This window comes from Haplochromis burtoni, unplaced genomic scaffold (assembly GCF_018398535.1).
Source record: "Haplochromis burtoni strain Fernald_Lab_line unplaced genomic scaffold, NCSU_Asbu1 Contig_200, whole genome shotgun sequence".
NCBI classification, from domain to species: Eukaryota; Metazoa; Chordata; class Actinopteri; order Cichliformes; family Cichlidae; genus Haplochromis; species Haplochromis burtoni.
The window spans coordinates 11,358-19,681 of NW_024582561.1; the positions used below are offsets into that span (position 1 = coordinate 11,358).

General features: G+C 40.0%; 1 protein-coding gene across 1 annotated transcript in view; it reads right to left on the bottom strand.

Annotated features, from left to right (window-relative positions):
- Positions 1 to 8,324, bottom strand: part of LOC102298997 (proliferation and apoptosis adaptor protein 15) — a 55,399-nt gene that overhangs the window by 7,046 nt on the left and 40,029 nt on the right. The window lies entirely within an intron of this gene.

Genomic DNA, 8,324 nt, shown 5'->3' on the forward strand with positions numbered 1-8,324 from the left:
TGTGTGTGTGTGTGTGTGTGTGTGTGTGTGTGTGTGTGTCTGAGCCTCCTCTCTCGACCCAGGTCGCCCTGCCTGCTCCCTGTTTTGCACCACAATGGACTGGCGCTGCTTTTGTGTACTTTTATATGAGAATGGCAAAACAAAACAAGAATGGATGGAGTGGCTACATTTAGTGTTTCTATCCCATCACCCCGTTTACATTCCTCTGACTCTCTGCTGCCTTTAACTCTTATTCCTACTGAAAATGTGCAGTCTTGGGCTTGCTACAGACAAATAAAGGAATATTGAATATTGTCGTTTTATTGATGTGTGCCCTTCTTACTTTCCCTAATGTCTTTTCTTTCTCTTTTTAGCTCCCTCTGTGCTCTCAGCGATCACCACCTTATGTTCGTTCAACTATGGAAGCTCATTTCTTTTACTTTATGCAAGATAGTTAACTTTCCTAATATTGTACAAATTGTGCCAAATTTATTAACTTTTTGCTGCTGATTATAACAGTATAGTATGCATGACCTATTTTGCACTCTAATTGTTGTATAGGTAGGTCCAGTACTCATGTGAACAGTGGTACATGGGATCTAGACTTCAGGCAGCCATTGCATTAAACATAATTGTTTTTGATTAAAATTTTTGTTAGTTTTTCAAATTATTTTTGAGTGTCTGAAAACGAGGGACTGTATATAAAACACAACTGCTTCAATGCATACATATTGTAACATAAAACTGCTTAAATTGAAGCTGAAAGTCTGCAGATGTCAAATGGTCTCAATTACATGTTTTTCAATTGCTGGATAAATAAAAAATAAAAAAGTCTCAATGAACATGTTACGCTTTTTTATTAACTAAGGATGACACTGCTTTCTTGGTCAGAGCATCGAGGCTCGTTGTTGCCTGACAACTGATACAGAAACCATGACGATGAATGAAACCACCTTCATCATGTTATTGACTACTGAGCTGAATGCCACAAAAGATCAGTTTTCTGCCACTGACGAGTCCCTGATTTCCCTGTAAAAGAGTAAAAGACTGTTTTTCATTTATATATGTGTAGTATTGCAACCATGCTCCAACCACAAGAGTCTGTTAAAGCCTCCCTGACTGCAACCCCTCCCCTTTTTGCTTGGTTTCTCTGGGACGAGCCTGACACTGCTTCCATACATAGAGACCCACTGTGCTTCACATTCTCATGAACACAAACATGCTTTTGTCTGCTCGTTCCTCTGTCTGCTGCCTCTCGCTCACTCTTGCTCTGCCCGAGTGTTTGCATGTGAAAGCGCGAGCAGGAGGAAGAGCTGTCACTGAAATTATAATTACAAAGTCCAATAGCTCTGTCAGCTTATTTGCTGTGTGCACTGTCACTACACTTAATTGTTAAAGAGGCCTGCAGGCGATCTTGAACAAGAAAAACTGATTTCTGGAACAGAAAGCTAGACATAGGTTGTCTGACGGTATTTTTGTAATTAAAACTCAAGTTATATTGCGAATATATGGAAAGTAATTAGTGGCAAAACATTTGAATGAGCAGCAAATCTAATTTAGCTGTAATCAACTATGCAAAGGGAATATTTGGACTTGCAAAAGGAGGTTTGGAGCTTATGTATTAAAAGTTACATTGCATTAATATTGTTTGTTATTACATGAATAGCTGAACATGTTGAGAACGCGTTGCATCAGTATCACTGCCAAGAAATCTGCCTGCCTTCACTTTTATGCTTACTAAGTCACTGCATTCAATTCCCCCGTTTCCAGTCTGAGTTGAGCTAACCTAACTGGCTCCTGGCTCTGTTTTTTTTCCGTGGACAGCAAAACAAGCCTGTCACAGGAAATGCAAAACAATCATTTGAGGCATATAAACAAATTACAGGAGCAGTCTGAGATTATTCAGTAGACAGAGCGGATTATTTTACCCTATGGCTGTTCATGTGTGCAATCATCCAAACTAGGCAACTTTGAAAACACTGTGCAAAGGAGGCCCCGGAGCTTAGTCGTATCTAGTGACACAGGCTCTCTTATCCTGTATGCAGACATGTGTAGCCAAAAGTCCAGAGTGTTCAGCCGTCACTGAATTTTGCATGAATTTCAAAACGTTTCACCTTGTTTTGTTTCCAAGTGTCTGGAGAGCGCGACGCACACTGCAGCATCCTAGAGCTGTAGAGAAGAAAGACGCACTTCTATTTTGAGAGTTGAGGCAAGTCGTGAAGTGAAGCTCATCTACGATACCAGCAGATCAGCTGATCTCTGTGCCGATGACTCAGCTTATACCCTTCTACCCATCCAATTGGCAGATCTCATGCACGCCACCAGATGTAAGTTCCTTTAGAGTGTCTGTGCTGTGCCTGATGTGTGTTCTTTACTTATTTTATAGCTACAATTAAACTTAATTAAAGTCTGTTTCTATAGCGCCAAATCACAACATCAGTTGCCTCAAGGTGCTTTATAGGGTAAGGTAAAGACCCTACAATAATAGAGAGAAAACTCCAACAATCAGATGAACCTCCTATGAGTAAGCGCTTTGGCAACAGTGGGAAGGAAAAACGCTAAAAAAACTTAAGAGGAAGAAGCCTCCAGCAGAACCAGGCTCATAGAGGGGAGGAAGGCAGGATAAGAGACACATTTTGGAAGAGAACCAAAGATTAATAATGATTAAATTCAATCACAGCGCACAATACAAATGGCCTCATATGGAAGGATTCTTCTTTTAGCTATAGCAATGGACAAACTTGCAGTCAAGGATGCATTTTTGGTAGCTGATGTCCCTTCTCGGTGTTTACTGAATCTATACAAAAACAATTCAAGCCATAGTTTGGTCCTGACTGCTCTCCCACAGCTCTCAGTGTGAATAGAAACCAAGCAGCAAGGCTTCTTCCACTTCATTACGGTTAACTGTTAACCCCCTCTCCCTGCCCACCTCCCATAGTCTGCTGTGCAATCAGGTCATTATCCATTCAGACACAACATACTGCTCACCCACTACTACTGTTTCTCTTTCTCCCCCCATAAATGTTCGACAACATGCGTGCGCACGATTTGTCCTGGAGTAGACACAGCAGCAGCTGATCGGTATCTTGTACCAAAACACGAGGCAGCATGTGAGAAGACAAAGATAACGACTGATACAAACGCAGAAGACCATGAACTGAAAGCTGCTGCTATGATTTCCATTACAGGCCTCATTTTCTTCCTCTTTCTCTTTTTTACATTTGCTCCCTTTGTTTGGGACACACACACACACACACACACACACACACACACACACACACACACACACACACACACACACACACACGTATACTGTATATGTATACCACAACCACCCAAACTCCATTCACCAATGACATCACCATGGAAACCAAGCCTGGCTTTGCCTTTAGGCCTGGAGACTGTTACCTAGCGACAGGGCCGAGACCCCCTCTCCCCCTCCTCTGCTTCAACTCAGTTCGTACATTGAATTAAATGTTTTTTTATAGTACCAATTCATAACGATGTCATTTATCCCAAGGCACTTTATATTGGAAGGTAAAGACCTTAAAATATTACAGAGAGACAAAGTCTCTTTCAGAATAAAAGCCTACAAAAACACAGGGGTGATCGACTTGTTAAGGAAAAAAACCCTTCAAAAGTTAACGTATTAAAAGTTTCTTTTTTTAGTCCATTTGAAATACAGACAGCGACCAATACAATACAGGGGAAAAAGTTAGCACTATGCATTCAGACACAGACAAGTGAGCACAAAGAGACATCGTGAGGATGCTCATCTCTTGACTGTGACCTTGTGACAGTCATACGATCAATAGACATGACACACACGTCTCCTGTGTGGCTCCTTGTATCAAAGGCAAATAAACACACACACACTCTGTCCATCTCCCTTTCAAATACACACGCAGGCACAAACACAGCGCACACACAACTGTGCTGGACTCCAGCTTGGAGACAAGCCTTTAGATTTTACCATAGCAACCGAACCACAAGGATTGCAGCTCAAAATCTTTCTGACAGAGATCTGGAACAAGAAACAGACTCCGCTCTATGCAATTTATTCAAACTGTGCAACTGGTTTATCTTTGCCAGCACTCCATTTCCTCCCCCACCCCTGCTCTCCTGCTCCCTCACACAGATATTGCCTTTTGTCTTTATTGCTATTAGTCCCCCTACATCTTCATCAGGTGTATGAATTGGTTACCCCTGTACAGAGTGTATTAATATTAAAATACTTCACATTCTTTCGTTTGTTTTTTTTCTAATGAATGTTTTTTAATATGTTAACACTAATGAAATCGCGATGACTGCTGGTGTGTAAATGCTGCAATAAACTCACTGTTAGCTTGTGAGTTTGCCAGATGGTAATAAGTTTATGATACATCTCAAACCTTTGGGTTGCAACTAATTAATATTGTCATTATAAAATAACGTGTCCGTTAGTTTCACGAGTCACTTGATCAAATATTTAAATTAAATTTTAACATGAATATTTAAATCTTTTGAATAACCACAATGCCAGTGATATATTAGCTCAACCAGCTCATGGTCCATCGGTTTCCAGGCTTCTTGCAGCTTAAAATAACAAATGTGACCCCAGCTTTGAACACAATTTGGGTAAAGACCCTGACTCCCAAGGCATAAGCTCATTGGCCTTTCAGAAAGATGAGCTCAAAGAACATTATCGACACTTGCACATCAAAATCTCACAGATCCCAAACAGACATCCTGAACTAGTTTTTTATTAGTATGAGTCATATGAGTCAAGGCACTCTCAGGGCACTACGTGATACACTCATGGTCTGTTTTCTATTGATTTGTATCTCAGAAGTTAGTTTTTCAGTTCATAAATGCTAAATCATGTCCATAAAATTGCAAAAAAAAAATCTATTTTACAGTTTTAAAAGGAGAAAACATTCACATTTGGAGGTTGGAGAGGTTGGTGGAGGACTGAATCATTTCAGTGTTCACGCCAAGTCGAACGAGTCATACACATCACGGATTTTTACACATCATTTGTATTATTTTCAATCTGTTATTAATTCAAAACATCTTACATGCCTGCGAGTAGAAAAAGATCGTGGTTTATTTAAATTCTTTTAAAGCTGTTTTGTTGGTTGCCATGATCATGCATCTCTTTTTGTCTGAATATAAGTGCTGCAGACAATAAATATACGTCCCGTTAATGTAGTTTACTCATGGTCATGGAGAATGCACAAAAAAAGCAACAATACTTGAACACAAACACACAGACAAATATTAGTCTGGGCTGACATGATATCAACTTCAGTTTAACTTGTTGGTGGCAATGCAGTAATTCTAATAATCACTTTGCTCTGCAACCATTCCTGCGCTGGAAAGTGTGGAGATCAGACCACCATCTATGCTCTGGGAAATCTGTTCAGCCACAAGATACACAGCCGCAGGTTACACACATGAGATATTTGAAGTGAGTGAAGTGGTTCCACGTTTGTAGATGTTGTTACCTACACCAAGCCAAGAACTTGTTGTCTGCTAGTGTCAAATTCACTGTGCAGACATTACAGTCATCCAACTCTTGGCAACTCTTAGTTGATGTGAAAGATTACTTTTGAATATTAATCTTTCATCTATCAAATAAATATGCTTCTGAAATTACGATACAGTACGTTAGCATCTTTCTCTCCAGTTGTAACGTCTATGTTTGCAATTCTTAAGTTAGTTTCCCAAAGATCATATTGCAAAGTAGGTTGTCAGTCATTCCTTGTCAAACTTTAGGCCTCCAGACCAGTTGACGACAAGCTAGCAAGCATCAGCTGTTAAGCAGTATTGCCCAACTGAGAGTGGTTGCAGTGAGTCACAAGGTGAAATTAGTTGCAAAGCGATACACAATGCTGTACCAAAAACCTTGTAATCAATAGTTTGCATGGATGCCAAGGAGAAGGTCTGGCTTATAAACACCCACCAGCTACTTATTAAATGGTAGTGAAACAGTGAAAGGTGCAACACAAGTTAGACACAGAGCCCGCTCACCTTCAAAGCTGCCTTTGAATGTGTGTTAGTTTCAGCCACAAGGGACAACTTTTACTTTGAAAGTAAAGATTTCCCATTTCCCTAACCATTATTGAGTATTTGCACATAAAATTGTGTTTTCCGCGTAAACAATTGGTGACTGCGGCAATTTGCTAGTGACCAAACCAAGGTCACAAGGAGGTTTTTTGTGTACCGCCCTCTTTATGACCTCCGGCAGCAACAACCAGCAAACTCACCCACCCCTCAGAAACCTCTGGTCCCCTCCTAGAAATCAGAGTGGCAGGGACACAAATATAATAATAAAAAAAAAACCTAATTGCTATCACTTATCTTATCATCTTGTTTTACTCAGGGAGGCAGAAGAGCTGGTTTCAGTCTTGTTCATTACCCTGACCTTTGAGGACCTCCCCTCATCTCTTTCTCTCTCTCAGGATTTTTTTCTATTTCACTCAGATGCACTGAGAGGCAGAGAGTAGGAGTCCCGCCCACTCTCCATCTTTAAATCTCTCATAAACAACTTTACAAAAATCTCTTCTGCGCTCCACGTAGAGCAGCGCCTATTCTGACAGAGCAACGGCTCTTATTCCAAAAATTATATAATTACATGACGTAATCTCTGTCTAATTTGAGCAATGCTACTTTAAAGCATACCAAGGTTTAAGTGAGCTTAAATGCATTTCTTTCATATTGTCTTTCCCTCTCTGTATATCTTGTTTTGTTTTTTTTTTTCACATCTCTCAGTACAGTAAAGCATCTTCCGTCTCATATGAGCAGGAGGAGGTAAGGGATCAGGGAGTGGGAGGCAGAAGAGCTCACAGTTGCAGGTCACAGCAAATGTCCGCCTCCAAAATCTACATCTCAGGTCAGAAATCTCCCTCCCACCCAAAACAGATATAAATTAGCATCTCTGAGCACATAGCTAATTACTTTGTCTTTCAAGCATTTCACTTCAACCCACCTGCTTTGGTGTTGGTGTGTTTTTATTCCTATATATCTGCACTCACTAACTATGGATTAAAATGTAAAAACATTAATAAAGAAATATGCAGAGGAATGTGGGCACAATTATTTAATCCGTTGTTTCCGGTGTACAAATTTGCACTCATTCTTATGTTGCCATTGGCTGATTTCCCAGTGCAAATCAACCTATTTACTGAAGTGACGACATATGTTACCAACAATAAGCAGGTGCTAAAGCATGCTCTCATTATTAGGCCTCACACACTGTTTACAATCAGTTTTGATTCTTGTGTTGCATTTATCAAGACAGGGTCCTGTGGGACTGTACAAGTTTAACATTATGTTCAAATATAATAGATGCAGTCATATGAACAAAAACAAAAATAAAAATAAGTAGACCCGATGATTCAGCAGCATGTAGAACCACCTTTAGCCTGTCACACAGATGGAGCCACTCTTCTTTACAACAGTGCTTCACTTTCTTGAGGTTTGCTGGCATTTGTTTATGCAGGTCCTAATACAGCTTTTGAGTCAGGCTGAAGTTGGTTTTTGATCAGGCCACTGATTCTTTTCTGTTTCAGTCATTCTGTTGTAGATTTGCTGCTGTGCTTGGGATCATTGTCCTGATCACTGGGTCAATTTCAACCAGATAGATGGCCTCACATTTGCTTCTTGGATACTTTAATCTACAGAGATATTTATAGTCAGATGAGTGACTGAAAGGTGTCCAGGTCCAGTGGCTGTAAAACAAGCCAAAATCATCACTCCTCCACCATCATGCTCAGTTTGTGTTGATATGTTGTGTTTGGCTTTCTCCAAAGATGGTGCTGTGCATTATGGCCAAATCTCCACTTTGGTCTCATCCTTCCAAAGGGCATTGTTCCAGAAGTCTTGTGGTTTGTTATCATGCATTTTTGCAAACCTAAGCAGAGCTGATGATCAGTTATTTAAGTGCATTTGATTAGCAGCTACTTGTGCTCTCAATTCTTGTGAAAGCAGGTTTTACATATGTATGAAATATGTTTCCTCATGTGAGCGGAGTGATGAAGTCATTTTGAGTGGAGACAGAAACAAAGTAGCTTTTCTGTTTGTTTTAGTATTTTACTGGATGTGGTTTCTGGTATTTGTCATCACCAGTGGTGCCTGCAGAAGCTTTTTAGTAGGGATGGCACAAAAAAAACACCCGAAAAACTCAGCTATTCTCCTATGATGTAATAGTGAATCCAATTGAAAACTATCGATTCTTATTTTAGAATTAACATTAATATCTTATATACAAGATATACAGGGAGTGCAGAATTATTAGGCAAATGAGTATTTTGTCCACATCATCCTCTTCATGCATGTTGTCTTACTCCAAGCTGTATAGGCTC